The sequence below is a fragment of the Lygodium microphyllum genome, chromosome 14 (genome assembly GCF_053477565.2).
Source record: "Lygodium microphyllum isolate KBCC chromosome 14, Lygodium_microphyllum_v1.1.10, whole genome shotgun sequence".
Classification (NCBI taxonomy): domain Eukaryota; kingdom Viridiplantae; phylum Streptophyta; class Polypodiopsida; order Schizaeales; family Lygodiaceae; genus Lygodium; species Lygodium microphyllum.
The window spans coordinates 104,578,128-104,601,138 of record NC_141148.1 but is presented as its reverse complement, the minus strand read 5'-3'; the positions used below and the strand labels follow the sequence as shown (position 1 = coordinate 104,601,138).

Below are 23,011 nucleotides of genomic sequence, written 5' to 3'. Positions count from 1 at the left end.
TTGATGCCTAATTTTCTTCTTTTCAACCTTCAATAAAGTGGCTCTAGCCTCTCCAATGGATAGATAGTGTGTTATAGTATCATACTAAGATGGAATGGAGATTGTAGGATATTGATTAGACCCTTAAGGTCATTCCCTTTAGCCAAGACTTCCTTCATCTCCCTAAATTCACAAGACATTCAACAATGCCCTATAACTTTGGTAGCTTACTCCTAACTTCATAATCAAACTCCTACAAAATGATCAATCACTTTGCTAGGCAGTCAAGTGACTGTAACTTATTCAACAATAGCCTTAGCCCATCTATCTTTGCATAAAATACTACCTTTTCATATAGGATGTAGTGCCTTAATTTTTTTATTGCAAAGACCATCCCAAGGCACAATTTCTCTATGTAGATATAATTTATCTTGGATACCCCCAATTTGTGAAGAAAATGCAATCAAATGGTACCACCTCCTCCCAAATTTGGGCTAAACAGCATGGAAACTATACACCATAGCTATGGAAAATATATAAAATATCTCATCCCTTTAAAGTGTATTCAAGACTAGTACCTTTGCTAATTTCTGCTTCACATACTCAAAGGATACTTGAAACGGATCACTCCAAACACATAGACAATTAAAGGCTAGTAAATTTCGTTAATAGTAATGTCCTCTTAGCTAGTGCATTAATAAAGCATTGATAATATCCAACTAATACAATAGAAAGTTATGCACTTCTTTAGAAGCACATGATAGACTCATAGTGACGATAACCTTTATCTTTTTAGGATCAGCCACAATCCCAAATAAGCTAACCACATGACCCAACAACAATCCGTAGGGCACTCCAAAGACACATTTCCTTGGGTTAAGAGCAATGCAAAACTACCTACATCGCTCAAAAAATTTTCTTAGAATAATCAACTGTCTCTCCCTTGTAGTGGCTATCCCTAGGTCGTCAATAAAGACTTTTAGCTCCTCTAGGAAAATATCAGCGAAAGCTTTATCAACCATGTGTTGCCAATATTCTGTGCATTGTATAGGCCAAAATCCATACCATGAAATGTTATTTTTAATTTGTCCTCCTATACGATATAGCCATTTGGTTATAACGAGCAAAGTAGTCCATAAATGAGTAAATATCCCTATCTACTAATTGATCTAGAATCTTATCAATATTTAGCAAGGGATAGTAATCTTTAACTATTTTTTTTATTAAGCTCTCTAAAATCTATACAAAGCCAGATTTAGTTATTCTTCTTTTTCCTAATAGCTACTAGTGTGAACACCACTCTGTGTGTTATATAGGGAATATCATGCTAGCTTTACATAATTTTTGTAGCTCCTCAAATAGTCTATTCTTAGCTCAAATCGCATATGCCTCACTTTTTGTCAAATAGGATGACTACCTTCCTTCAAGGGAATAGTATGCACAGCTAGGAGACTAAGAGAAATATCCCTCAGTTCCATGCAAAAATATCATGAAATTATTGGATCAAGAATACCTAGTCCTTTCTCTCTTCCAGACTAAGCATAGTTTCTAATTTAATTGTTTGTGGCTCATCCAATGTGCTAAGATCTATCATCTCAATCACATCCACATCTCTAATTCTAACTTGAGCTCTATCAACTCATTCAGAGCCACTTGGTAGACAACTTCTATAATGGACCTCTCTCTTGATTCATCGCTTGAGGAAGTCCCACTACTAGAAAGATCCTCTAATGCATCTAATTCTATCAAAGATAAAGGTACTCTCTCACTTTGAGGAGATTCAAGGTATGGATCTACTATTACCCGTGTGTTGGTACCTTTGCCAAAAATCAAACAACTACTGGGTATATCAACTTGACAGTTAGATTGCAAGATCCATGGCCTTCCTAATAAGACTTCATAACATGTCCACCCTACAAAGCTAATAATCCTAAAGTCCAAAATGCATTTGACATTACCGATAGTCATGTGGACTTGGTAATGCAACCTTTGGTTGTCTTAAATTTTCATCAGTCATTTGAAGAATTGTAGAGTCATTTATTTCGATTTTCAATCCTAGTCTTTCCATCAATTCTGAATTCATAATATTGACAGAGGATCATATATCCGCAATGGCATGATTCACTAATATGCCATTAACATATGCTATCACCCTCAGACAATACTTTTCAACATGCTCAAATAAATCATCTCTCACAAAAGCTATTTCCAAGGGTTCGATGATATACCCAGTGTGAAGGATCTTCTTAAACTCTTTATGAACTCCTTGAGATAATTTGATCAGCTACAAGAGGTTCACATTAGGCTTTACCTCGCAGAATAAGTAGCTAAGTCAAATTCATGATAATTAGCAATGATTCTCTTTTTTCGATAGGCCATTCCTTCTCTTGATCTCTCTAAACAAGCTTAGGTGCCTCTTTCTTAGCTAAGTCAAATTCATGATAATTAGCAATGATTCTCTTTTATCGATAGGCCATTCCTTCTCTTGATCTCTCTAAACAAGCTTAGGTGCCTCTTTCTTAGCTTTTACCTCCTTTTTTGGCAACTCCTTATTGGAATCAGCTTTGTCACCAGCAGATTTTAGAGGACGAGCTTCCACATTAGGATTAAGGACTTTCGTCCCCTTATCATATTGTTTAGAGTTTGCCTTAATAAGTTTTAGATTATCTCTAATGCCTTATTTAATATTCTATCCTCTTATAATGGCTTCTAAATTGAAATCCTCAATGGTGTTGACATGCACACCCTCGATAAGGCTAACACCACTACCATTGGGCGGCAACTCTTCTACAATAGCTTTTCCTTTCTATAATATTTGCTTTGGTCTCTCATCCTGTTGAAGGTTATTCCCTTGAATACTATATTAGAGAATTTGGGAATCTCCCAAGTTCCACTCTTAAATTATAAATAAAGTTTTTACCATGTGGCTAATTCCTAATCCCTTTTTTGAAGATGGAATTTGGTACTATCATCTATATAGTTTCTAGAAAAAGTTGTACCTTCAAAAAAGGGGATAACAATTTGACCATATGATCAAATATTGACCATTTTATAAATTCTCAAAGTATATGAAAATTCCCAAAATTCCTAATATAGTAGTCTTGTGCTTGATGATTAAGTGGACCTGGTTGCTTACTCCCTTGCTGAAGATAACTAATTTACTCCAACAAGTACTAGCTAGATGGTCAAACTTCCCACATATGTCGCATTTGATCTTAGGGAAGCTTCTCAAAAAGTGTTGACCACCACACCACTTAATCAAGAAAATATCATTTTCTACATCAAGCAATCATTTTGCTTATAAACCACTTGTCCTTAGTAGGATCTCCTCTTACCAAGGCAACCAGCCAATTCACTTAGAAATATCATTTTCAAAACAACCAAGCATAAGCCTTGATCAACATTCCATTTAGAGTCAGCTTACTAGCCTAGCTTAAACTAGGAGGATATCCACTTCCAATAATCTAAGACAAGATAATTAAAAACAACTCACAAGCACGTGTGTTTAATCACTCAACTTCTTTTGAATCTCTCTTCCCCTTGGGTTTTATCCTAGGGTTCCAAGTTGTGAATCCTCGATTCTTTGCATGTCTTTTAACATACCAAGTAATCTTTAAAACACATTAAATATATTGCAAGACTTGTCACACATTCTTTCCATCCTCTCTTAGTGCGATGCTATGCAAAATTTTGCCATCAAACTCATCTCCCGTGCACAAGGGTTGTTTAATAAACTGACACAATCTACAATCCTTAACTCCCTTCACATTTAGTCGATGACTTTTTTAATCCTAATATGCATGTATTTGTGTGGCTTAAGTACATGAAAGCCTAAATTTCCATGCATTTGTGCATTTTCATGCTAAGAACGATAGCTATCATTTCATGTGTTTATTGTAATCACGGGTGCGAACCATGAATCCTAGATAACTGTTCATGTACTAGATTGGGTGGAAGCCTATTATTTTATGTGAAATATTGTAAAAAACCTATCATTTCATGTGCATAAACCTATGCTGAAATCCATTTCTCATTATTTCATGCATGCAAGCTTATCAATATCCTATCATGTAAGTCTACTCTCATGTTTCCTTAAATGAATGTAAGATCTTAAAATACGTAAGCATAGAGCCTAGATCCTTAAAAAAACCTGGTTTTAATTTGGAGACGAAGGGACATTTGGTGCGTTGGCTGCTTCACTTGGACGGTCTTGACCTTCAAATCCTTGAGATGACAATAAGGAGATTGAGATGATACCCAAGATAGGTTCATAATGACAATTACGAAGTGACCAATCGAGAACAGATCAATTAAAAGGTCAAAGTAGATAATAACTCTCTTCTTCTTCTTTCACTAACTCCCTTTCTTCTTCTCTCCTTCTCGTCTACCTCTTCTCCTTCTCTCTCTTCCCTCCCTCTTCACTTCTTCTCTCGTCTCTCCTTCTCCTTCTCTCTTCTCTCCTTCTCTCTCTCATGACTAAGGCTTCAAAGGATGAATGAGCCCTTACTCTCAGATGGAATGACCATGGTCCATTTTAGGCTCCTTAGTGATCCACAATGCATGCCGATGTACACAAAGTGGAAGAGACAAACAACACCAACCCCACAACATTGGAGAACCTTAGAAGCTCCCACTCATGCTACATTCCTAGATGCATCCTCAAAACACAAGTCCTCAAGTGAAGAAATGAGTATCCCACAACTCACATCAATAACAACCATCATACCATTTCAACATCCAAAAGGATCTACAGAGTTGTAGTAGAAAGTAGAGAAAGATGGCTCTAGTGGAGCATCAGAGGAAGAACCTACTCCCTTGAAGGAGTTAGATCTATATCTAGATAAGCATTATGTGGAACCTTCTTCAAAGAGGTAGAAGGTGAAAAGAAATTGACTTTTATTAATGCAGATGGCACAGAAAGACATCTCAAAGTGGGTAGTAGCCTTCCAAAAGAGGAGTTGTTGACCCTTCATAACCTATTGAAGGAGAATTTTCATGTTTTTTCTCGGTCTTACAAAGACTTAGAGGGGATTGATCCCATTGTATATCAACATCACATCAACCTAGAGCCTGATGCTAAGACAATATGGAAATGCCAAATGTGCATGAAACCTAATTAGTTGGACCTAGTCAAGACAAAGTTGCTGAAGCTCTTATAAACTGAAGTCATCTACCCACCAGGGCCAACAATGAATGTGTTTTTTCCATCATGGTCATATCAAAGAAGAATGGGAGGCTCTAAATCTTTTTGGACTTCTGGAAGCTCAATTCCAAGATAAAAAAAAATCACTTCTCTATTCCTTTCACCTTGACCAACTATTAGACACAATGGCAAGTCATGAATTTTATTTATTATTGGTGGATGGTTTTAGTGGATATAATCAAGTGCAAATTGTAGAAGAAAACCAATCCAAAACAATCTTCACCACCATAGAATGGGAACTTATGCCTAGAGGGCGATTCCATTTGGGCTCTGTAATGTCCTTGCTACATTTTAGCAAGTCATGATGGCTAAATTCCAAACCTACCTACATGATTTCATTTAGGTATATTTAGAAAAATTCTATGTCTTCAATTTGTTCTTCAAGTGTTAGGGACATGTGGAGTATTGCTTTAATCGATGCTGGGAGTATGGGATTTCCCTCAACCTTGACAAATACATCTTTGGAGTCTCTTCAAGAATTTTATTAGGCCACATTGTCTCTGGACAAGGAATAGTAACAAACCCTACCAAGATTGAGAAGATTGTAGCCCCAACCACACCAACACTATATTAGGAAATTTGGGAATTCTCATATAGTTTGGAAATTTCCAATATAGTTAATATTTGGTCACATGATCAAATCTTGTCCCCTAACTTGAAAGTGGACTGTACTCTAATTACTATATAGGTTGTCCTTCAAAGTTCCACTTTGAAGCATGGATTAAGATTTAGCCACATGGCCAAATCTTTACCCCTTATTTGAAAGTGGGACTTGGGAGATTCCCAAATTCTCTAATATACTATTCACCAACTAATCTAAAATATTTGAGAGTATTTCTTGGCTAATGTAGTTTACTACTAGAGGTTCATATCACATTTTGCAACAAAGGCAATCCCCCTGCACAAGCTCTTGAGAAACAATATTGAGTTTAACTAGATAAATGATTGTGAAGATGTCTTTAATACCTTGAAGTAGTGCCTAATCAAAGCACCTATCCTACAACCTCTTAATTGGACAAAGAAATTCCATGTGTATAGTGATACATTAGTTGAAGGGCTAGGCAGAGTTCTTTGTTAGCAAGGCTCCTCAAAGCTAGACAAACCCATTTATTATGCAAGTCAATAAGTCATCGATAGAGAGCAGAAGTATAACATGACAGAGCTTGAGTGCAATGGTGTTTGCCTTGGAGAAGTTTCGACATTACCTTCTATCAACACATTTTAAGTTTTATATAGATCATGTGGCTTTATCATTCCTGGATAAACAAGGCCAATGTGAAAGGCAGAATGATGAGATAGCTACTCCTATTCTAAGAGTTTGACTTTTATGAGGTTACCAAGCTCAGTGGCTCTCATACCCTGGCCAATCATCTATCATGAACCCCTCAAAGTAATGAAGAGGAGAAAGATGATACAGACCTCGTAATGCAATTGTGTTTCTAGTAGAGACTATGACCCCATGGTATGTAGGCATTACCAATCTATGGCCACACAACAATATCCCCCTAGTATCTCTAGTAGAGAGAAGGAGAACATTTTGTTGAAATCAAACCCCTACACCTTGCTAGTAGGTGGTGCTCTCTACAAGAAAGGTAAAGAAGAAGTATCATGGAGATGCATAGCAGGAGATGAGATTGAAATCATCCTGAAGGCATGCCATGATGAGCCATGTGGTGGAAAATTTGCGGATGAAGCAACAGCCAGGAAAGCTCTACTTGTAGGATACTGGTGGCCCTATGATTACTATAAGTGTTGTGACACCTATCAATGAATGGAGAAGTTCACAAAACTAGTGTCATTACAGTATATCCTTCCCTTGAGTTCGTTTGAGAAACTGGGCATTAACTTCATGGACCCAATTAACCCTCCAACCAAAAGAAAGATAGAAGAAATACATTCTGGTATATACTAATTATGTGATGAACTAGTGTGAAGCCAAATCTCTCAAGGAAGATGATGGAAATAGCATGGCTCTATTCCAATATGAGAATATTATCACTCACTCTAATAGTCCTTTGGAGCCTATAAGTGACAAAGATACTCATTTTCTAAAATGAACATGTAAGAGCTAATTGAGATCTGCAAGATATACCACCACAAGTCCAGACCCTACTACCTAGAGCCAATGGCCAAGTTGAAGTCACCAATTGCATCCTCTATTTGATCCTCATAAGGACAATTGTTGCACATTACCATGACTAGGATGATCAACTTATAGCAGCCCTCTGGGTTTATAGAACCTCCTGTAAGGCCACAACATGACAAACACCTTTCTAGTTGTTCTATGATATAGAAGTCATCTTTCCTATTGGAATTGCCTTGTCTACATATGGCCATCACACAACAATTAGATTGGGATATGCATAGTCCCTACAATGTTATCTCTTGTACTTAGAATATATGGAGAGACTCAAAGGATGGCCTTATAGTGCATGGAAGCCACACAAGCTCAACACAAAGTTTACCATGATAGCTCCATCAAATAGAAAGAATTAAAAGAAGATGGCCTCATCCTAGCATATGATTTATTTTTGGCAAGATTTTTGGAAAGCTTCAACAACACTAGATGGGCCCTTACAAGGTACTTACAATCAACCCTAACAATTCTATGCATATACAAGCCATAGATGTCTCTGATCATTCTTTTCTCATCAATGGCTATCACTTTAAAGAAGTATTATGATCCTTGGGGATCTTAACAATTATAGTAGATCTCTCATATTCCACTTTGACATTGCTCCTTAATTCTTTTGATGTCGCTTTTGATAGTTATCATCATGTGGATTCTGGTGACAATGTGAATGATTTTTTTCATACCCTTTTTTCTATCTCTTGCTCCTATTCTGTTTTCGTTTATTCTAATCCAAAAAACGTGGCATGGATGGTTCTAAACACATGTATTCTTGCCTTTGAATATATATATTTATATATAAGTTATACAAGAAACAGACTTTGGTCCCTCCCATGCCGACCTACTTTTTTAGAAAATGTAGAAACATCCATGAAGTATTTTTTTAAACTATATATATATATATATATATATATATATATATATATATATATATATATATATATATATATATATATATATATAAACAATCTATTATGGGAGAAAATGAAGAAATTCCCTATCATAATAGGTCTTGCTCCAAGGAAAGGTGTCATACACCCTTCGGCAAGAAGCTGACTATGGAAAAGGTGGTGACACCTTGCAGTCCAAATACATTACTTTTTCTTATGATCTTTACTAATGATATTTCTTGAAGATATCTCCCTTAGTGCACTGTGTCCCTCTTACTTCAACGGATGTCTCTAACTCGTAATAGTAGATAGAATATCTTCATACAACCAAGTTCCTACTTTATAAGCTATCTCTGTGGGGGTACACCTCTTCTTTAACTAATGTTTGACATTATCAACAAGCCAAATTAGTTTATCTTCATCAATAACTATTAAGAGTATGTGAGCTTTCATCCTAACAGAATGCGGATGTGAGTATGGGTTGCCCTCTATATTCATCCACAGAGTGTGAGACAAAGGGTGGAATGAGTGACCGTCTTTATTCCTTCAATTCAAATGAAAGGTGAGTTGTGTGAGTGGAGTGCTGCATATATGGATTGGGCCTCTCAATGCACAAAGCATGATTTGTTATATGTGCATAGTACTATAAGGCTCCGTGGTCTTCCTTCTTGCACTATATGTCAACGCACATGGCAAGATGCATTATTGCACCATCAACTATGCACATGGCATATAACCTTCACACAAGTGACAGTGAGGATTACATTAATGGGTGTTAGGAATTGGACTACCCTCCTATATCTATCAATAAAGCATCAGACAGAGGGAAGACAGAGCAAGTGACTCTAACCTTATATTTCCACCAAAACAAAGAGGTGAGTATTGAGGGTCATTACAATAATTAGTAATCATGCATACTTATTTTTCCTTTTGCACACACGAGATAGGCCTCTACAACCACAATAGGACACATTATTTTGTCATGTGCCCTACACTACAAGGTTTCTTGGCCTTTCTTCTCGCACATATGCTAGATAGGATGGAATACAATAATGCACCATCGATTGTGCATGTTGGTGTACTCTCTCTAAGCCCCTCGCTCTTGTCTATTTCTCAATCAAGTTTGTGTTATGGATTTTTTAACTCCGCCCCAAGTGACTTGAGCCATGGGGGGGTGAGTGTCTAATCTATAATTCCCAATATGAGTGCATGTTAAGCTAAGTGCTATATTCTTTGTCAATGACAAACTAGTGGTCTTTATCAATAATGCTATCTCCATGGATGCTGATGCATAGTCCCTGCCATGATTGGATCATGCTATGCCTAGCTCAAGTACCTCGTTTAGTCAACTTCAACCCCTCAATCTAATTGGAGCATGTTGTGCCCAGTTGTGGTACCTCCTAGAGTCAACTCTAACCCCTTAATGTGTGCCAATGATCATTTTTGAAAACTAGAAAAATAGGCCAAGTGTTTCTAATCCTTATGTTGCACATATGTGTTTATGTCATGTCTTAAGTATGGGACGTCATAGTCCATCCATCTATTAGTGCATAGGTCTTGTTGGCCATCTTCACCTGATCTAGTAAGGTCATAAGTGTGGGGACACCTCTCTACATGTCCATCTTACTTAAACCCATATGAACACCCTTTACAATTAACCAATTGAGAATATTTATTTTCTAAATCCTATTGGGGTCCTTGCCCCACCCATCCATGATGTTACACCCACACCCAAGGATTTCTCCCTTTTCTTTTTTCCCTTTTCTTATTTTTTGTGTCTCCCAAGTGAATGCATCTTAAATTCACCAAAACTAAAATCTAATATCACTGTCTTGTTTGTCCCTTCAACTTGGCTGCTTTTCCCTTTTACATCCCTTTCTTGTTCTGAGCAACAATTCATAAGTTATAAATTTTTAGAAAAATTATGTGAATCATATGTATTTCTATGCAAACATGCCTTTTCACATTGGAACAGAGATTTGACATAACAACCCCAATCTTCTTCTTTCCTTGGACATTTTTCCTTTTGACAACTCATCATTCTGATGAACATATTGATTATTATTACTTTTTGTGCATTTGTGAGAATTTTTCTTGCATGTTTTTGCTCTTTTTCCATGTGAAAATCCTCTTTCCTCCTCAAAACTGTGTTTTGACTTGATAACCCTCTACATCTCATCAACTTGACCTTTTTGTTTTCCTACCCATGTTCTAGCATATAAAATTTTTGTAATTACTTTTTTATTGTGTTTTCTTTTATGTTTTTATTGTTTTTCCATATGAATGCATCCCCTGGCCCATTGGAACCACATTTTGACCCAACCCAATTGAGCACTTCCACCCTGATATTTTTTATTTTCATTGCACTTTGTTTCAACTCATGGATTCCTCCAAATTAATTTCTAATTCCTTTTGTGTGTGCCTTTTTTGACTTTTTCCGTGTAAACCCACCCTTTTCATGACCATTGAAACTTAACAGTCATGTGCAACTCATCACCCTAGCTATTTTTCCTTGTTATTGCACTTTGTTTTGGTAAATTAATCTCTCGATATTAATTTTTACATGCTCATGCATGTGCCTTTTTTACCTATTTTCCATGTGAACAACCCTTTTTTACACCGGCTACCTTGTTCAAGTCATCAACCCTGTTCCGCTCTCTCACCCTACCCACTTTTTCTTTTTCTTTTTTTGTCTTTGTTCCTTAGCCAAAAAAAATTTAATTAATTTTTACATACTTTTACACATTTTGAACTCTCCATATGCCCACGTGAATGCTACCTTTTGCATCATGCCTTGGGTCATTGTGCCCGCAATGCTGTGTGTCTCCATGTCCATGTTCCCATGCCCTGTTTTGGTTCTATGAGTATAAATTTTTTTACCCCACCCCACATGCGTGTTCATGACGTAGGGAGAATGCATCCATTTATCCATTTTTATTTATTTAATCTTCTTTATCCATCTCCCCTTTCCCCACCTTCTTCCTTCCCTTTTATTTTTTAAAACAATATATTTTTTCATTTTTTCCTCCCACCTCTTCCTTCCTCTCTCTTCCCTTATTTATCTATCTCTCTCTTCTCCCTACATACTTTACCCCCTACCCCTCTCTCCCCTTCTCCATCTCCTCCCCTCTTCTCCTCCTCACATTTTCCTCTTCTTCTCCTCCTTCCCCTCCCCTCCTTCTCCTCTTCTCCTCCTTCTTTTGCCCCCTCTTTTTCTCCCTCTCCTCCTTCTCCCTTCCTTTCCCATGCCATTTGTTGCCATTATCTACCTCTTGTGTGCCTCTCTCCTTCCAAGAAGCCCACCCATGCTACCCTCCTGCCACTTACACCGCCACCATCACCACCATTGCAATGCCCACTCCACCACTCCCTCTGCTTTCTCTCCATCTCCTCTTTCCTCCCCTCCATGTCCTTTTTTCTCTCCTCTTCCTAGTCTTTCCCCTCCACCCTGCTCCTCCTACTCTCTTCCTCCCCCTCCCCACCACCTCCTCCTTCCCTTCTCCTCCCCACCTTACTCCTAATACTCTCCTCCTCCCCCTCCCCCCTTCTTCTTCCCACCACCTCCTCCTCCTCTTTCACTCTTCCCCCCCATTAGCCCCTTTTCCTTCCGTTTTACCCTATCACCCACCCCAAACCTATAACCTCTCTAAGGCCCCCTTCCCACCCTTCTCCACTGCACCCCTACACTACGTAAATCTCCTACATGCCCTTGTTCCTCCATGCTCCTTGCCAACCTGCCCCCGCATCTCTGACACCCTCTCCATTGCTTCCCTTTCCCATCCATCATGTCAACTCATGTTTGCATGTTTGTGGTTCATGTGGATTCTTTTCTACATGTTTTTGGGTCATGGTAGTTCATGTGCAGGTTTTTGCATGCATACCAGTGGATTTCTTATGATTACCATTCATGCACAAGTATGCACATCTCATTTTGTCCATGCCTTGGAGCTCAAACTTTCTATTCACATGCAATCATCCGAGTACCCACCTTTTTCCAGTCAATCCCTAATTTCAAGAACACACGATTTTTAATTTCTAGTAAAAACTCAAAAACACATAATAACCTTTAAAAATGCAAAACACTTCTAAAACAAATTCCAAAAAGTCGTTAAAATTTTATTAAAAATAGAGTAATGATCAGTCCATTTTTCTCCCAATTTTGACAACTAAAAATTACATAAAATTTTATAAAATTCTTGAAAAACCAAATACAAAAGCTCAACAATTACCATTAGGACCTTATTAGTTTCATACAACTGCTCAAGGGGCACCAAGACCAAGCAGCAAAAGGCCTTTTGAATTGAGTGATCGGTGGTGCCTAAGACCTAACAAGATCTACCTTTGAAAGGCACATGGCCTTTAAAATTCAAGTTGTCATATGAGGTAGAGGCCTAGGGTTAGGACTAAAGTGCTTTGAAAGTTCAATTCAGCCCACCTTCAAGAGCTGCGATTTTTTTTATCATGAGGTGAGTCTTCCTCGATCATCTAGAAAAAGAGTTAACAAAATAAGCCGATGTGAATCTTGCTAAATAGAACTATCAAGACACTCCATCATATGACATATCAAAGATGCCCTTTTAACTTTTGGCACACTCCAAATTACCAAGAATGCATATTTTAGCACAAGATTTGACTACCCTACTTGCAAGGATATTAACCTTAAGGTTGGGATGTAAAGTATTCTTACCTTCCCTTAACCTTTAGTGATTGCAACTTGACAAGATATTGAAGAAGACTTCATCACAAATCTTGGCTCTTGAGATTTTGAGTATGTCCTATCAAGTCTAAGAGGACCTTCCTCATTTTTGTGGTGGATAACCCATCAGACAATAGCAAATCGTTTAAATACCTTACCCAAGAATTCATCTATGTCTTCTCAACTAGCATCATAGATTAATTACACTTATGCATTGACTTGAAAACCAAAATCATATGGTATTTCTTTTCAAATATCTTATATCACACATGAGAGTAGATACATCTAGTGGACAATAAGCAAGTAAAGTCCTTTGCCACATAGGTAGTTCAAGGATTACTATCGGAAATAACACTTCAAATCAACTATTGAGTAGACCATGGAAGTTTCATAAAGGGATCTCTATCCTTGAGGAGAATTGAACAAGCCCTAAGAGGAAAAAACAAACATGGCATTCGATCTACCTATTCTATAGGATCATGATATTGGACAAAGAGGATAGATCATGCCTGCTTTGTTAGAGCTTCACATCCTCTTGATCAATATGAGCCCTCTATTGATTATGTCATGGTAACTGACTCTATTGAGCTACTTACCTATGGGGAGGCTATGCATAGAGTTGATTCTCATCCTTGAGAGAGGGCTATGTTGTTGTACAAGAACCATACATGGGACTTACTTTCCTTGCTTGATGGAAAGCATGCATTTCCATGCAAGTAGATATACAAGTTTAAGAGTACTCCTAGTCACCTTAAGATAACATATAAGGCCTAATTGGTTACTAACTTTAAGCAGTAAAAGAGAGTTTATTTGAATGAGATTTTCTCTCTTGTGGTCAGGATGACTATCCTATGCTTAGTCTTGGCCTTGGTTTCTTAATTGGATTTGGAACTTTATTGGATGGATATTTAGATGGATTTTCTACATGGGGATCTATATGAGGAGATTTATATGTAATAGCCTAAGGGCTTTGTGGAGAAAGTCAAGGAACGCCTAGTGTGAAGGTTGAAAAAGAGTCTTTATGGGCTTAAGAGGGCACCTAGGAACTAGTACCATGAATTTAATGCTTTCATGCATTTCTAAGGTTATTCATGCAATGATATAGATGTGTGTTTATACACAAAGAATGCCTATGGTGGTAGCCTTATTATCTTGGTACTTTATGTCGATAATATACTTACAATTGGGAGTGTGCATGTTGAGCGCAATGCCTTAAAGACTCAACTCAAGAAGAGCTTTGAGATGAAGAACATGGGACAAGTCTCGCATATACTTTGTATGTACATTATGTGTAATTGCTCTAAGAGACTTCTCTACTTGTCCTAGAAGGAGTACATACACATAGTACTTGTCCTAGAAGGATAGTAAACCTATTGGCTATCCTTTACCTTATCAGGTGAAGGTTAGTTATGCTGATTGTCCATAATTAGATAATGAGAGAACTAAGATGGCCAAGGTTTTGTATGCATCCACAGTGTATAGTTTTGATGTATGCCATGATAGCCACTCTTCTTGACATAGCCTTTATAGCGGGAGTTGTGGCATGTTATATGGCTATACTTGGTGGGCAACATTGGGACATCATGAAGAGTATCATGAGATACCTTATATATAATGTATAGATGTGCATTTATTATGGTAGCCAAAATACAAGAGTCATGTATTACACTAACTCAGGTTATACCAAACATGTAGACAATAGAAAATTCCATCTTTGGGTATGTCTTCACCTATGTTGGAGGTGCATCTCTTGGATGTCTTGGGTGCCAAAATGCATAGCCTTGTCTACTACCAAGGTTGAGTGCATTGCAGCCACACCACTGAGGCTTTCAAGGAGGCCCTATGGTTAAGGCCATTTGATTGCCCTGATCTTAGTATGATATGACTCCTACACTACATTTAGATTCAATAAGTACCATTCTGTTTGCTCACAATCCAGTCTTCCATGTGAAGACAAATCACATTGAGGTGTGCTATCACTTCATCAGAGAGGTGGTAGAGGACAAGTCCATTAAGCTTGTTAAGATCCCTATGGATACAAATCCTATAGATCTACTCACTAAAAGTCTCCCACTAGAATGATATGCCTTCCTTAGGAAGTTGATGGGCATAGGATGAGATGACCTCTTTTCTCATCCTATTTTATATTTCTTCTTTTTTTCTACTCCTCACTTAGGCACATTCACCTTTAAGTGGGAGGTTGTTGGGAGTTAAAGGCTGACTGTGCCTACCCGCCTACACTTACTTGTTTATAGACCCACACATATGTACATTGTAAGTGGTAGATATCCATTAGTATCACTTTATTCTTTATTCTTTAAGTGATAAATGGAATAAGGGAAGACAAGTCACACATTGTGACTATTGGAGTTTCCACACACCAGTCTCTCTCGCAAGGTTAGTAGGGGCTAGGATAATCTTGAAATCGCCATTGGTGCTAACTAAAACCAAGCATTAGTGGAAAAAATAGTGGATGAGGGCCAAAAATGCTAAGTCTAACCCAACTCTTATTGAGTTTCTCCTATATTCTATCATGCTCTCTCAATCACTCTCTCTCTCTCTCTCTCTCTCTCTCTCTCTCTCTCTCTCTAGCATGCAACTAGGTGGAGTTGGACCTTAGTAATGGTGGTGGTCTCAGGAAAGGGATCTCTCTCTCTCTCTCTCTGTCTCCATAATGGGTGCAACAACATAGGCAATGGTTATGAGGGGCATTTGGATGTACTAGCAGTGATGGGAAAATGCCTTAATTGGCTACACGCACAAAGTTAGGTAGTGGAAAAGCAAGTTGCAAGTATGGGTATGGGTGGCAAGTAATGATGAAGGTATGATCATAGCAAGTAGGGGTAGTGTGATGTGGGTACGAGTACCAAAGCATAAAAAACATTGAAGAGAGAGAGAAAGATGTAATGAAGGAGACCTAGGAGAGAGGAGATAAGGAAGAGACTGCAGAGAGGAGAGAGAAAGGGGAAGAAGATAAGAGAAGAAGAGAGAGAAATACTAGTAGAAGAGAGAGAAAGATAGGAAAAGAGAGAGAAAGAGAAGGGAAGCCATGAAAGATGGAAGGAAGGGTAAAAGAGACTTGATTATTCATAAATTGATGCCCTAATTGGGTCTCTCAACACTTTCTATACCCCGTCAGTATAACTAGGTATTCCCATGCTAACCTATGTCCTACTCGTCTATCCCCCACTGTTTTACATTCCATCCCAACCCCAAAGGTTTTTTCCCTTAAAAAAAAAAGAGGACTTATGGCTCATAGCAAAAGGGGAGGTTGCATAGTACTACTCTGTTCAAAATTACAAAGGAGAATATAGATATAGGGAAGTACAATCTCATGTGTAATTGAGGCATACAAATGTGTATATGGTGTATATGACATGTCCAAGTTGATAGCGTATGAGTTTGGCCACCAATTCTTGACAATTAGGGGCTGACAAATAGTGGACAGCACGCTGTCCATAACAGGCCTGCTGGAGAAAACTGGTCATAACTTCCTATGGCCAGCTCTGATTGAGGTGTGGGACATGTCAAAATGAAGCTCATGAAGCGTACTTTCAACCCATATAGGTGACACTTGACTATCATTAATGCAGGGTAATTGTTTTAAAATAGTGTGATGTCTGCAAGTTGTTTGTAGTCCAAACTAGGGAAAATTTAGCTACTCCTTAGTCAAAATTGCACCCTTGAAGTAGGGGGAGGACTGCACTGGTGAAATGCTGATTGAGATAGGGATTTTTTGAACCCATTCCTTCCCCGAGATCAAATGGATAACCTACATGAGAAGCATCAAGAGCATAAGGGTCATCCATACAAGCATGGGTCACCATACTACCACCAGGGTCAAAAGGATAATTGTGATCCAATGCATCCACTGTATCATAGAAGTAATTCATGGCGTCATCATCAATCATTGATGGTGGCACAAGATCCTTACTGACCCATACAGTAGCATGCATTGACTTTTCCATAAACTCATTGGGAACCATTGTGCCATGTGGAAATGGAGTAGATGAGGCGGCAATCACTACTGCATTCACTGCATCAACCCCTAGGCATTGCATGTTCATGATCCCCACATTCATGGCTACTATTGGACATTCAAATTTAAGGGCCTCGGGCTAATGGGGCACCTGCTCATGAGGCTACAGAAGAGAGATGCTCTCATTATGGCATCGTCCATGAGAAGCATCATGTTGCTCATAGTAATGATCAAGTGGCTAATGATATCGAGCACTTCATTACTGATAATGAGGTTGCTCCCCATGTACATAATCGTATACATTTGCATGATGCTTCCCATGTACATAAGGCTATCTAGATGGTTGTCCATGTATGTGACCAGAATGTAGCTCATAAGAATATACATGGTTATCATATGCATGCTGTTGCTCAAAATATGCACAATCATCATATACATGTTGACCATAAGTAGGCACATGATGCTGCCTTTGCTCATCCAAACCATGCCCATGGTCATGAGACTCATAATTTCCATGAGAATGCCCATGCTGTTGTTCATAATCATTTTGAGTCATCCTTTTAATTGCAACCATTTGAGCAACTTGAGTCGTAAGGGCTGCAAGTTTGTCATTGATTGCTTTAGTTTGCATGTTGGTAACTGAGATGGTTGAGATCACTCGGTCCATCTTAGACATGAGCTGACTGTGTTTCTCAATTAGTTGGTTGTGACTTGCAACTCCTCAGAGAGCTTCTTGTCACCATAGAGTAGCATTCAATGCATTCATTTGGGGATGCCAAGAGTGAGAAAAGGAACTCGAACTAGGAGCCATGACTAATTTTGATCAACCTCAAAACTATTGTTGTATGGTCAAACAATGCTTGAAGACAAATCAATCCTGCCATTGTACTCACAATGGTTTGGCCCACCAAAAGTTGATGTTGAGCTATTGGTTTTATAGCTTTAGATTTGAATTGATGACTGATGGTCACAGTGCCTAAAACACATAGGATGTCCTCGTACTCCAACAAGAGAGCAACTTTTAGAGTATGATTCACAAGCTTCTATTTTGCTCCACCAATAGCAACTCCCCTAATATTGCCACCCTTCCAGCCAAGCTCTTCTTCATGTAGTAGGTCAATCTCACCTTATGCATATGCACAACCTGCATGTCTCACAATTTTCATAATAGCTCCAAGCCCATGATCCATAACTTTTAACAAGGATTTAGATGTTGTGATCAACTTTTAACAAGGATGTGCTTCTTAATTCCACCGCTTGTGATCCTTGATGACCAGCTCAATTTGGCAATAGCAAAGATCACCACCAATATGGCCTTGGTTTGAGAATGCACGATGGAGTTGGAACAAATAAATCTCAAATTACAAGTGTCACAAGAAGAAGCTCACGAATCCAACATAATTTTGCTTGCAATCAAATCATATGCCTTGATCTGATAGAAGATGCCTCTAATGGTGTTGGCAGCAACCATGAATCCTTGATCTCAGACTAGCAAATTAGCCATGAACCTCACATCCAGTCTCATCCCCTTTCTTCACCAATCCTCTACTTTATGTCCCCTTCTTGGGGGATTCAAATTTGAAAGATGGATCACCCAGCCACTTTCATTTTACTTCAAGAACAATTCTAATCTGCAATCCTGCAAAGCCTGTGTCAACACAGTGGGAGAAATGTACACATCAATCGATTCAGCACCAGTGCAATTTGGGGAGAACCAATATGTGATGCAAAAGGGAGTGAAGTTGGAGAGGAGGCTAGGAGTGTGCCAATCATGAGCAACAAATATTAGATCTTCCCCATAAGGTCTATCAAAATAGTCACTCAATAGATCCAAAAATTGAGTGGCCTCAAGCATAGCTTGAGCAAGCAAACTGAATCACAACTGGTTTTCCTGATAGTATGCCCCTGTGATGCTTACAGGATATCCATTGCTTGGTCCAAAATTTATCCTATTGCTGGCAATGCTGGTTTGAATGAAGTGGTTGTAGACCACTACCATGAGATAATTAATGATGTCCTGGAGCAAGGATTGGATGCAGTCCCAATCCTTGGTGTTGCCTAAGAAGAAGACCTTGCTGCAAGATCTAGTGCTAATGGCATCAGGAGGTTTATTCAAATAATCCTTGTAATCAAACAAGCCATCCTTCCAGTTCGATTTGGAAGGATGTTGGTAATACCCAACCTCTTGCACTTAGATGCTCCTTGCTCAGCAATTTTGACTATAATGTGCCTCCTACTAAGCTCCACACAGCCAACAGGTTTCCCCCATAACCACGGCACTACTAATAGGTCCAAATGCACCAAAAACTTTCTTTAAGTCTTCATCACAAGTAGATTTTGTGAGTTTTTTTTTTAACATAGACATTGTTGAAGTTAGATCCTGCACTTGCCAAATCTTATTCCTACCGTCGCACGAAGGGGCCAACATAAGCCCATTTATAATTGATAATCATGCCATTCACTTTCTCTATTAGAGTCTGAGTCACCTCCTCATGTTCAAACTGAACAAACCCATAGCCTTTTGAAACCCAAAGGTATGAATTCTGAAGGTGTTTTTCTTGTGGGACTATCAATTACTCCTCTAGGGCTTGCCAACGCTCAACTGAAGGGGTCCTTCTTTTCTGCAATCTTCGCCTAGGGGCCTTTTTGAGCTCCCTCTCTTTCGTCTTGCACTCCTTTGTACCTGGGACAGTAGGGCAGAAGAAGAGTTTCCTCTCTAAACGGGCAAGCTTATCATGATGAAGGTGTAAGCTTATTTGTTTGATGGTGGGTATTGGGAAGACATTGGAACCATTGAAGCATTCTACAATGCTAATCTTGAAATCACCAAGAAACCTCTTTTGGAATTTAGTTTCTATGAGCGATCAGCTCCAGTTTACACACTACCTGGAGCCAGTAAGAATATATTTTGAGAATGTCTCCCACCTGGTTGAACTAAGCCACCTCAAGAGGGTGCTTGAATGATAGAGCAAAGCACAAGGAAGCTTCCCCTCAAGATGTTGTAGATCTTTTGGAGCAAGGAATGAGAGATATAATCAAAACAGAGACCATGGCAGCCTGAAGCAAGCTTGAGGGAAGAAGAGGAAGGTCTTTCTTGAAAAGTGTCAGTAGTTTTACTCTTCTCTAACTCCTGTGAGCCAACTTCAACCAAGAATCCCTAAATTTTTACCTCAAAATTTGTGATGGGCAAATATAAAGATTACCTTCAATCCAATATCCAAGCTAAATTGAATTCTCTTAAATCCACTTCTCTTTACGAAGTTATCTCTTATGCTTATGATACCGAGAAAGAATGTCAATCTATTGTCCAGATGTTTCACGGTCAACAATCCAATATACCTCATTTCTTTAATAACAACCACATCTTCCAATTTTCAACTAAAGGTATAAATCTTCCAATGTTCAACTAAAGACTAGCAATGTATAAAGGTATCCAACCAACAATTTGAATAACAAGGTAAAACTTCAAAGTGCAATTATTAATGTTCAAAATAAAATGGCTAAATTTTCATGGAAAACTTGGTCGTTATCAATTAGATTGTCAAGTCCCATTACCACCCAACAATAATCAAAGTGCATCCCAGTTGCACAATATTGAGGAGGTACCTGACCATGCCCCTGACTAGAACATTGTAGTAAGAAACAACTAATAGAAAATCAAATATGTCTATCTCTTTACATGCTTTATTAAAGATAAAAGGTTCTGTGTATGAATCAGATGTAATTATTTTGCATAACGATGTCAACTATCTCATCTTGTATACTGATATATACTAAGTCTATCCACCTGCAAGTATCTTCTCTCTCAAAAAGTGGTAATGCATCTCAATGTTTTTTATCCTAGAATGGAACACTGGATTCCAAGCTATCTCACCTGCAAGTATCTTCTCTCTCAAAAAGTGGTAATGCATCTCAATGTGTTTTATCCTAGCATGGAACACTGGATTCCGAGCTAGCTATATACTACTCATATTGTCACGGTGAATGACAATAGGACCATCTCCCTGCACATCTAAATCACCCAATAACTTTTACATCAATACCATCTCACATGCTATCATAGTAGTACCTATGTATTCAGCCTCTATACTACTCGATAAAGCAATCATAGGTTGCTTTTTGTTACTCCATGTAATTACTACACTACCAAGGGAAAACATGAATTCCCTAATAGATCTTCTATCAAACATGCTACCAACCCAATCTTCATCTATGTATCCAAACACCTATGTATCCTTATCAATCTCATAAAAATGTGTATAATGCAAAGTGGATTTCACATACCTCAATATGTGTCTAACTATTGAATGAGACTTTCTATGCATTTGTATAAACCAAATAACAAGGCCAATAGCATAACTCAAGTCTAGCCTTATGATAGTCATGTAAATCAAAATCCCTACTATCCTCTTGAGCATAGTAGGTTATTTTATCTCATCCCCAACATCAACACTCAACTTTACATTTTGCTCCAATGGCACTGAAAGAGGCTTCCATGCTGTCGTACCATACTTGGATAACATATCCAAGCCATACTACCATTGGGAAAACCATATATCATCATCACATTCGATCACCTCAATACTAAGAAAGTATATTAGCTCACCCAAATCCTTCATCTCAAACTTCTTCTCTTCAAATGGTTCTTGACTTCTACGATCCCACAATCCAACTGTCACATGTAATGATCAAGTCATCCACATAGATGACTATGATAACTAAACCTACATCTCCCTTTCTCACATAGAGTGAGTGATTAGCATTAGAAACATAAAATCCAATGTTGACAATATACTCTTTGATCTTGTCAGACCATGCTCTAGGTGCTTACTTTCGGCCCATAGAGTACCTTCTTTAACATGCACAAATATGTGGGATTCTCTAAGTCCTCATAACCTATTGGCTCCTCCCTATACACCTCTTCTTGCAATTCACCATGCAAAAAGGTATTCTTTATATCCATTTGTTGCAAACTGTTGAGAAGACAAGCTCAACACATGCAGACATTGATGATGGACCGCCTGGTTAGATGGGTCCACACGTCTACACTTAGCACGTCGGTGGTCATTATGATGTAAAATATTACACGGCGCAGCGAACAGAATCTGAGAAAGAGATAGAGAGTACACAACAGATAAGAGGAGAATCAGTAAATTCTTTAACTCCAAACAACTGATACAAAGATGACTCTGTCCACCCGTGCGCTTCCACTGTGTGAAGCTTAGATGGCGATCTAGACAGAAGATAGGTGAAGAGTTTAAGGCTAGCTGGAACAACAACTCTGACTGGGTGAAAGATGAGTGAGAGATGGCTGCGAAGGGGTTTAGCTTTTATAGCCCGCGAAGGTCGTTAGGTCGGCCTGCTGACCGACCTACCATATGAGCCTCCACTAGTCAGACAGGGAATATTCCAGGGAATATTCCCTTTACCATCGGGCTGGGGACGTTGCCCCCAGACCCCCGCCAGGGGGGTCGCTGGCCCCCCTGGGACCCCCCAGCCAGGGGCCGCTTCCGCGACCCCCGGACCCCACAATAGGGGCCCCTTTTAACTCCCTTACACCGCAACTCGATGCAATGCGCCTTGAGTTGCTACCAGCTTAACCACTCCGTCTAACCCAAAGATTAGACCCACAACAGTCACCTTTTTGCCATCCGATCACATAGACCTCATCTGATATACAAGTCAGGACTCAACCAATGTCCCGGCTCACACTTGGCTTCTCCTCATAATGGGGGCCTTACAACTTTGAGCACCATGGATCATTGGTAGCACCTAATGAGGGTGGGGCATTGATCATATCTAACATATGACTCTCACATGGCCACTAACTCATTACTTATTATATTCAGGTTATTACACCTATTTACAACTGGCATAGTTATAGCGCCAGTCGACTAGTGTAGTCGGTTATGCATTGTTTGACTTAGTAGGCCACTTTCCTTTATGTTGTATCTTATCTATACTTTGTGTACATTGTAAAGTGGGTGGAAGAAGAAGAAAAAAACCAGCAAGAAAACGTTTTGGCATCCATCTCTCTTCTTGTCTCTTGAGTGAGCTTCTCCTTGTGCATTCTACGTGTGTTCGGCACTGTCGTGGAGTTCGTGCAAGAGCTGCTGAACACAGGGTTCAAGAT

The 23,011-nt window shown here is 38.8% G+C and overlaps 1 pseudogene across 1 annotated transcript in view; it reads right to left on the bottom strand.

Moving 5' to 3' along the window:
* Positions 1-12,361: 12,361 nt before the first annotated feature.
* Positions 12,362-23,011, bottom strand: part of LOC148025929 (uridine 5'-monophosphate synthase-like) — a 51,233-nt pseudogene continuing 40,583 nt past the window's right edge. The window contains exon 6 of the transcript XR_015693005.1: positions 12,362-12,688. The product of XR_015693005.1 is annotated as a uridine 5'-monophosphate synthase-like (transcript). The remainder of the gene's footprint in view (positions 12,689-23,011) is intronic.